Source organism: Adiantum capillus-veneris, chromosome 16 (genome assembly GCF_014529385.1).
Source record: "Adiantum capillus-veneris isolate H3 chromosome 16, ASM1452938v2, whole genome shotgun sequence".
NCBI classification, from domain to species: Eukaryota; Viridiplantae; Streptophyta; class Polypodiopsida; order Polypodiales; family Pteridaceae; genus Adiantum; species Adiantum capillus-veneris.
In genome coordinates, this window is record NC_140946.1 from 51945751 (window position 1) to 51955189 (window position 9439).

General features: G+C 41.5%; 2 pseudogenes; both read left to right on the plus strand.

Annotated features, from left to right (window-relative positions):
- The first annotated feature begins 541 nt into the window (after positions 1-541).
- On the plus strand, positions 542-1033 carry LOC147439031 (large ribosomal subunit protein uL5-like; annotated as a pseudogene).
- Positions 1034-1626: 593 nt separating this feature from the next.
- Positions 1627-2067, plus strand: LOC147439032 (large ribosomal subunit protein uL15x pseudogene; annotated as a pseudogene).
- The last annotated feature ends 7372 nt before the right edge of the window (positions 2068-9439 follow it).

Consider the following 9439-nt stretch of genomic DNA (forward strand, 5'->3'; position numbering starts at 1 on the left):
AATATGACCGCGACTATTTTTGGGTCGGACTTTCTCCCTTTCCCCTTGCTTTTAACCGACTATTTTGGAAATTGAAAACGGCACGATATTAAGCTAACTTCTCACCTGTCTGTTCGACTATTTTTCTCTATTTTTGGGGCGAAATTTCTCCTTTGTGGATAATTTGGTGACTACTCACTCCTCTCTCTCTCTCTCTCTCTCTCTCTCTCTCTCTCTCTCTCTCTCTCTCTCTCTCTCTCTCTCTCTCTCAAAACTCAACTCTTTCAAGGAGCGCGCGCCGACGCGCGCTCCTTGAAAGAGTTGAGTTTTGAGGCGCGCGCTCCTTGAAAGAGTTGAGTTTTGAGAGAGAGAGAGAGAGAGAGAGAGAGAGAGAGAGAGAGAGAGAGAGAGAGAGAGAGAGAGAGAGAGAGAGAGAGAGAGAGAGAGAGAGAGAGAGAGAGAGAGAGAGAGAGAGAGAGAGAGAGAGAGAGAGAGAGAGAGAGAGAGCTTTTTCGCAGCAGCGTATGAGGGAGATCAGTGGGGTCTTCTTCTCTTAGCAACTATGGCCGTCTCAGCAGAGAAGAAGGCTGCCAACCCCATGCGAGAGATCAAAGTGCAGAAGCTTGTGCTGAACATATCAATCATCTCACAAGGGCTGCTAAGGTTCTTGAGCAACTAAGTGAGCAAACTCCAGTCTTTTCCAAGGCTTGTGAGGTCTTTTGGAATCAGGAGGAATGAAAAGATTGCCTACTATGTAACTGTTCGGGGAGATAAGGCCATGCAGCTCCTTGAGAGTGGCTTGAAGGTGAAAGAGTATGAGCTCATCAGAAGAAATTTCAATGACACTCGCTGTTTTGGTTTCGGCATTCAAGAGCACGTTGATCTGGGTATCAAATATGACCCATCTACTGGTATTTATGGCATGGATTTCTATGTGGTGCTTGAGCATGTTGGCTACAAAGTCGGTAGGAGAAAGAGGGCCAAGGCACGTGTTGGCCAAGGCACGGGTTGTGGGTATTACATCGTATATCAGTCTCAGGACTTGCGGCTTTGATGGCCTGAAATTTTTCAGAGCCTAAAATACTTATGTAAACGAGTTACTTTTGGCTAGAAATTTTGTGTGGTGGTTTTTTTAGGCCTGCCTAGAAGTTTCAAAGTTGTATACCCAAAAGAGAGAGAGAGAGAGAGAGAGAGAGAGAGAGAGAGAGAGAGAGAGAGAGAGAGAGAGAGAGAGAGAGAGAGAGAGAGAGAGAGAGAGAGAGAGAGAGAGGGAGAGACTTCCTCTGCTGGAGAGCAAGTTGGTCAATATTCACTCGTTATCTATGGAAGAATCCATCACATGCAGAGTGCCCCATACTATATGCCAGTTCAGTCGCAATATCCAGGTGTGCAGCAGCGACAGCCACGATTTACACTTCCCGAGCAAGCACAACCACATTATCTTGGGGTCTCGCTATTGCAAACACAATTTTCAGGTGTTCAATCACAGTATCCGAGTGTTGGCCAGCATGCTCAGTCTCAATATTATGGCACCCAGCTACCTCAGACACAATATCCAGGTGCTTAACCGGCTCGTCCTCAGTACACTGGCGCACAACAACAGCAAAGAACTCAGCCAAGTGGCGGTTCGAGAGTAGGAAGGCCGCCATGACAACCAGGTTGAAGAAGAACAAGAAGAAGAGAGGTCACATCAGTGCATGCCATGGAAGAATTGGCAAGCACAAAAAGCATCCCGGAGGTCATGGTAATGCAGGAGGTATGCACCACCATCTCATTTTGCTCGACAAATATCACCCTAGGTACTTTGGGAAGGTAGGTATGCGCTACTTTCACAAGACAATGAACAAGTTCCACTGTCCCATTGTGAATGTGGATCATCTCTTCTTGCTTCTGCCCGACTCTGCGAAATCTGCTCCGGAACGAAAGGGGCCCTTACTGGATGTCACACCATTCGGGTACTTCAAGGTGCTAGGTGAAGGAAATGCTCCCCCCACTCCTATGGTCGTTAAAGCCAATTTCTTCTCTAAGATTGCGGAGAAGAAGATCAAAGAGGCTGGTGGTCAGATCTTCCCTTCTATTAACATGTAGGCGGATGACAATGCTTTTTTTGCTTCTCAATTTAGTTGTAAAGGATTTTTGTATAAGGATTTGCAGAGATGTCCCCTTCCAAAGGGATCTTGCTACGCTAGAAAATCCACCTCCTCAATACGGCTACAATAGAATTCTGAGTTTGTTACATTGATGGAGAAAAGGGCATCCTACGATATAGAGGCTCATACTGCAGCTCACCCTCCCCCGCTGATGCCTGTGTGGCGGATTGCAACGATGAAGCAGAGCACGTCGCCAGGGACATAGCGATGAACATGAGAAGCACCATCAGTATCAACACCGTGACTGCCTCTATACTCAAGGGCATTTCTGTCATGAAGGCTAAAATACTATTGCAAAGCGCTAATGGGGGCATCTCCAGGTCAAGAGACAGTCTGTAGTAAAGGTGTACCCAGTGACCTCATGGGAACAATTTAGAGACAGTAAGCCTAGAGACGATTGAATGTAGCCTACTTTTTCTTTATATAAAAGAGAGAGAGAGAGAGAGAGAGAGAGAGAGAGAGAGAGAGAGAGAGAGAGAGAGAGAGAGAGAGAGAGATGGCCACGTCGAAGAGGAAGCAAAAGTAGTTGCAGCATAAGCAGTCATGACAGTAAGCGCCGTAACGGTGGATGTAACAAGCATGGAAGAGGCCACACCAACCCCATCATGTGCTCCAATGGTGGGCTATGTGTGTCCAAGGACAAGGTTGTCAAGTGGTTTCTTGCAAGGAACATTGTTGAACAAGCTGCTGTGCAAGATATGCAAGATGCTTGCCTTTATGATGGGTACACACTTCCCAAGCTTTACGCCAAAATGCAGTACTGTGTTTCATGTGCCATTCACTCACGTTGTCTATTTGAGATCTCATACAATGAGAAGAGTTCAAGAGCCACCACAAAGGTTTAGATGCAAGGAGCATATGCAAAACCAGATCAGCATACCAATGTTCCCACTGTTAGGAAGTAGACAGGTGTCTAATTCGTGCATAAGCCAGGAGAGGAAGAAGGCTCATGAATTTTGACTTCTATCATAGAGCTCTTAGAAGACGCATGCTAGGAGCATTTCCACTGTGGTTGAAGCCATCAGTTGGATAGACATTGAGTGAATTTTGAGTCTTTTGAATGGGCTTGTATCTGATGTTCTGGAAATGTCTTTCTAAAGTCTTTTTCAAAAAAAAGAGACACACACACACACACAGAGTCCGACTTGCTTTTGAGACTCTGAGTGCATGACAGAGAGAAGCCTTGCGAGTGAACAAGACACGACACTCAAAATTCACTAAACTCGGCCGCTGAGAATGAGTGACCAGTGCTCGAAAAAAACTTTTTTTCCAAAAACTTGTCAAGCCTACATGTTAGAAACAATTGAGGTAAATTGACTAAATTTGAAGGTTTTTATACCAATCTATACTAATTTTTTTCAAATTTTTGGAGGTTTTCTCACCAACTATAAAATTTAAAGGTAAATCTCAAAATTTGTAGGTGGGGTTACACTAAACCTAGGTTTTTGTTACACTACACCTAGGTTTTTTTCAAGCACTGTGAGTGACTTATATAGGCGGGACTAAGTCTGAGAGGAGCGAGAGATAGTATAATTGGCTAGATTGGTTGAGAGCATGCACACCCCTTCCATGCAGAGCTTGCTGCCAGTGACGGAGTCAGGCCCACTTTTGTGGAATTCTAGAAGAAGGTGGAGGTAGCGAATGCTGAACAAGGGCATCGATACATTTTTGACGCCCGACCAAAAAGGTTGGTTTTTTAGAAAAGATTCCTCGATTGTGATCTCGCAACGATGGAAGACGAACCTCTCTCTCTCTCTCTCTCTCTCTCTCTCTCTCTAAAGGCATTGAAATGAAGGACACGATAGTAATAGTCCCATGGTCCCTCCAAAGTAGTTGGTATACTGTATGCAATGCCTTCACAAAGAAGCCTACGTCACATGGCACTGAAGCAAGCGAAGGCTATCTTTCAAGTTCAAGAGCTACCTATGCATTATGACGGACATGTGGCATTTGAGTTACCATCTCTTGGTTTATTTGTGCCCGTAATTACGACAATTGCAACATGTGAATTTACCATGGAGAATAAGTTTTCACAAATAGAGTTTTGGAATATGCTCAAGAAGATGGTTCGGAAGCAAGGAAAAGACTTGTATCAATGTGTGTGTGAACACATTAAAGGAACAGTATGGCTCTTTTGTTTGAGACTCTTTTAATGTGTGTGAACACATTAAAGGAAGAGTATGGCTCTTTAGTTTGAGACTATTTGAAATGCAACATGGTTACTTTGCTACACTATCCTCTCTAGAGTAACTATTGAGATCTTGATCTAATCTTTTACATTGCTTATGATCGCTCGGTTTCTTGTTCGCTCGGAAGTACTCGCTCGAGGATTGGGATTCCTCATTGATTTTAAAAGAAAAAATACTTAGACATGCACACAATAAGAATCCATGCATATAATATTTTTAGAAAAAGACTCTCAAATTGTTTTAGACCTCAAAAACATGTCTGCTGTCAAATTTAAAAGCCAATTTTGTGACTTTTTACTATTTTTAGAAAATTATATTTTTATATTTTGCACTTTTTTGGGATAAATGGTATATTAAAATGGTCCTCTATGCAATAGGACATTTATGATATCCTATGCTCACGGTTTCTTGAAAAATAGTTAGTCTTAGAGCCAATTTTATAGAATGAGTGTGCAAAGCCACTATTATGGCTCAAACCACTTAAGTGGCTCAAACACAAACCTAGTGTTCATATAATTCTAATTGGTGAGAGAAAGTATTAATTGTATTTGTTCTTTTGAGGCCTTGTAAGTCTTCCACAATTTAAATAATGCGATAAATCCTCTACCCTAATCTAACCTAATTGAGTGAATGAAGATGCAAGACAAGAAGGGTGCAATGCAAGAAACCATGCATCATTCGAATTCTAGGCTTTATTTTTCTTTCATTGTTTAGCCATGGTGTAAACGAAGGTTGTGCCATGGTAGTAGAGCATCACACCAACCGATTAAATTGTCAATATGACAAACGTGAAAGTTTACACTAGCCTACAGTGGATAGACTCTACACACACCACTACATTGGTGGTTTTGAAAGATACATATCGACAACCAAGCTCAACGGCACGTACTCTTAGACCTACTTTCTTGTCATACTATGCTTACTCTTTCTTATTTGTGCAACACTCAAACTATCCAATGCTCAATGATCCTTTGAAAATGAAAAATGAATTGATATAGCTACTCCATGTATAAACTAAGAAAGCAAAGTGTGTGCACTGATGAGCAAACAAGCATGCCACCTACTCCTTCTTACTATTAAGTGCAACCAAGGGCACCACCAATCACTCAAGAATCACCACACAATGAGGAGAAAACAAGCATACCACCTACTCCTTCTTACTATTACCTACAAGTGAGTGCACCACCAATCACTCAAGAATTACCACACAATGATTAAGAACTCAAAACAATTAAGAAAATTTAATTAGCTACTTCAAATACACTTTCACAAAGAAAAAGAGAGAGGATAAGCATTGGTTTGTTTCATAATTTCAACCATCATGCATAAAGGAGCAGGTGCGAGCAAAAGAAGACAAGTACATTTCTCCTTGGAGTGGATGAGAAATCTATGGAAGCTCCTTGGTTTTCACAAAGAAAGCTTGATGTTATTAGCTATCCAACTTTGTAAGCCTAAAAATGAATTAAAAATAAGTATTTATCATAATGAGAGTAGAAAACTAGGGTTCAAATTTGATCGGAAAAACCATTTAATTATAGTTCTAATTTAAAACCATTTATAAGTTTTAGATGACTAAAAGAAAATTCACCAAGAGTTTTGATCAACTCCTAAGACTTTCTATACCAAAAAATGGGAGTTTACATAGCCTAAATTACAAGTGATTGAATAGATAAGTTTGAGTAGCTACAACCACATAGTGGTGAGTGAGAAAATCTATGCAACATTGGTGGCCATGATTGGACCTTCATGTCCCTTTTAGCCCATTTTCTCCACCTTTAGTCCTCTCTAATGACTGTTTTGCAACTCTAGGCATGCATCCCTTCCTATGTGCACTTAAGGGCACAAAGAGTAAAAAGGGACTCTCTTTATAGCCATGGGTTAGACTTTGTGCATGGGTAGTACAAAAAGAAGTGCATTCCCCTAGGGGCCATGTGCATGTGAATAAGCATTTCTATTTGACCCAAAATTTTGAGGGGTGGAAATTTAAGTCAACAAGTGCACTTAATCTTCATCTCATGTAATGTGAATGTCCCAGGGGTAGGTTCATAGGCTAAAGCCCATTCTCATCAATGACTACATAAATGAAACATGAAATTGTTAAAAAAGCTACTATGTAGTACTCATTTGTCGAGGACCATGGAGTCATCATCATTCTTAAGGACATGAGGGTTCAAATTTGGAAGCCACATAGGCGTTTGTAGTTTAAAAACACCAAGGGAGATGCAAGGTAGCTAGAGTTATACATTTCAAAGGATGCCACTATGAAAGGGCGTTGCTAGTAAACTTCTTGTCATACTAGTAGCATGATAGGGATAAATTAGCAAAGAAAAAAAACTAGTCCAATATTGGTTTTGCATGTATTCAATAACAAGTTTTGAAAAAGAAACCTTCAACCACCTTATAAATTCATTTACAAGTTTCAATCAACACCCCAACAAGCTTACCCATAATCAATCCCCCGCCCCCCCCCCCCCCCCCTCCCCACACACAACCATTGTACAAAACGGAGTCTATTGATGCGACACTCTCCATGCAACCGCATCCTCTTATAGGGTCCTCTACATGTTATCTTTAGAGGACCCCTAAGCGTAGCACTTGGTTAGGACCCTGTCCTAGCCTTGCTACCATTTTCTTGACATTACTTCCCCCTTAAAGGAGAGTTTTCATCCTCAAAAACATCAATGACAAAATCTCTTTAAAAGGTCACCAATTGTTTTTTGAATTTAGCCGTGCATTGTGTTTATTGGTCCACTTGAACAATGACAAATTTATACTCATACATCGAACTATCTTCTTGTATAAATAGTTGAAAACTTGATGAATGCAATCAAAGTTACAAAAATAACCTCTAAAGAGTCTGTCCCTTTGGCCAAAATGGGTCTCTATATGGAGCTCAAACTTAAAAAGAGCCTACCTCAAATGAGATTCCATAACTGAGGAAAACTTAATGCTCCTACTCCTAAAGCAATTCTTTTGGAAAACTTAGAGTGGTTACAAACTTGTCCAAACCAATCAAGTGAATGATGAGCAGTTGGGATTGCTTGTCCTCGCAGGTAAAAATTTGGGCACCATGTATCGTCCATGGGTTGATTTTCTCTCCACATGTGGAGCAAATTCCAAACGTGGTGTTGTTCTTCTAAAAAAAGAAAAGGTTGTGTGAAGTGCTCTTATTGAAATTAAGCAGATCCCTCAAGTGCTTGTGCTCACACATGTTGACACAAGATTTGAACCAACATTCCTCTAATTGAACTTAACAAGATCCCTCAAGTGCTGACTCCACACTCTCATAGACATAATTTGTGTTCACACATGTTGGCAAAAGATTTGAACTAACATTCCTCTTTAAAAAAATATCTTTGTAGTAATATTGAGATGCAGTTGCACATTTTGTATTGAGTCTAAACTTTGATGATCATTGTGGTACATACAAAATGCTAGATACTGATCTTTTGATTTTGATAAGGTATATATACCTCAACAAAAGCTAGCATTCCTCAGAGTAGAATTAAAACAAGGGTTTTGAAGGAATCCCTTAATATCTTATGTGCTATAGTGGTTCCTTGAGCGAGAGAAAGGACGTGCAGGTACCAGGGGAGAAAAATCTAGAATTTTGGTAAGGCTTGTAGACTGGTCACAGTAGGGATCCAAAGGAGGGAACATAGGGATCCAAAGGGGGACCATCTATAGAAGAGCAATGTGTAAGGAATGGGCTTCAAAGACCTTAGGGTTCAGCCCATTAAGACTTCCAAAATGCTAAGGTTCCAAAATTCAAAGGTAAAGTCCAATGGTCATTGCTTAGGGAAATTGGATGCTTTGTATTGACCACAAAGTCTTCAAAGACTCCTAAAGAGGAGGGGGCGAGCCCTAAAGGTAGGGGAAGAGGGAGAAAGTGGTGAGAGAATACATACACACACTCAAAGGCTTCCCTTTACACAAAGGGCATAGTGGAAACATGTCAGGTTCCTAGCCCGGCTGCCCTCGATGAGTATTCAAATCCTATTGGATGACCATAGAGGCCACCATATTTGTAGCACTGAAGAGGTGTTCTCTTGGCAAAGCTATTCATGCTTTGATCTCTTGCTGCAAGAGCCGTGGCTTGATATACAGGCTACACTTGTCCCCACTGGTCCTCCATGTAGTACTGGGGGCACTCCTCAAGCATATCAACTCCATAGGTGACACTAGAGTCTATGTCTTCCTCACAGTCCAAATAAGTACTAGATGGCTCCCAACCTACTTGGTTCATGGGGGTAACTCTTGGATGAGGAGGCTGCGGTCCTAGCAGTGGAGGGGGTAATGGTGTGGTTTGGACCACATTTTGGATTCTAGGGATCATGTGCGACGATGGTTGCTCAATAGGTTGGGCAGGCATCAATGCAAGAACTCAAGGCGAGTCCTTCTTGGTCTATTTTCCATTACGCATTTAGGAATTAGGCAATTCTTAGCTTGATGACCGTACCTACCACATGCGTTACAAGTGCCGTTAAAATTTACTGGGAAGGTAGGGCATTCACCAGTACTATGTGGGCCCAAGAAAATTGAGCACCATTGTTGCTCCCTTCTTGGATACATATGATTGTTTTGGGAGGGACGATTACCCTGAAGGCTTTCTTGGATAGCTTTGGTGAGATCTGCCAAAGTCATCTCAGATATTGTTTGCTCTTTCACAATTTTCCTTATTGTCGTTGGCTCATGCTCAGATGCTTGTGAGCTAGTAGACTTGAATTCACAGGACACCTTGGCTCCTGTGATCATTAAATTGTCTTCTAGTTGGATTGCATTGGCAGTGACTGCTTCCCAAGTAGTGATGTCTCTAATGACTAAGCCATTGTAGATACCCTCATGTTGCAATACTCTAATGAATCTATGAAGAAATTGGTTATTATTGAAACGCTCATATGGGGTACAACGAGAGTTCAAATGCTTCAAGCGACTAATAAAATATCTCACTAATTCCCCTTCTTTCCTTTTAGCTTTTTGGAGTTGAGATGCTACGCCCCACATTACACCCTCTCGTATGTACTCTTTTAAGAACAATCTCCTAAGAGTTGGGTAATGTGTTCGCTCTTCAACCACTAAGGTTCTATACCAATCTCCAACCTTTCCGCTTAGAGTCAAGCT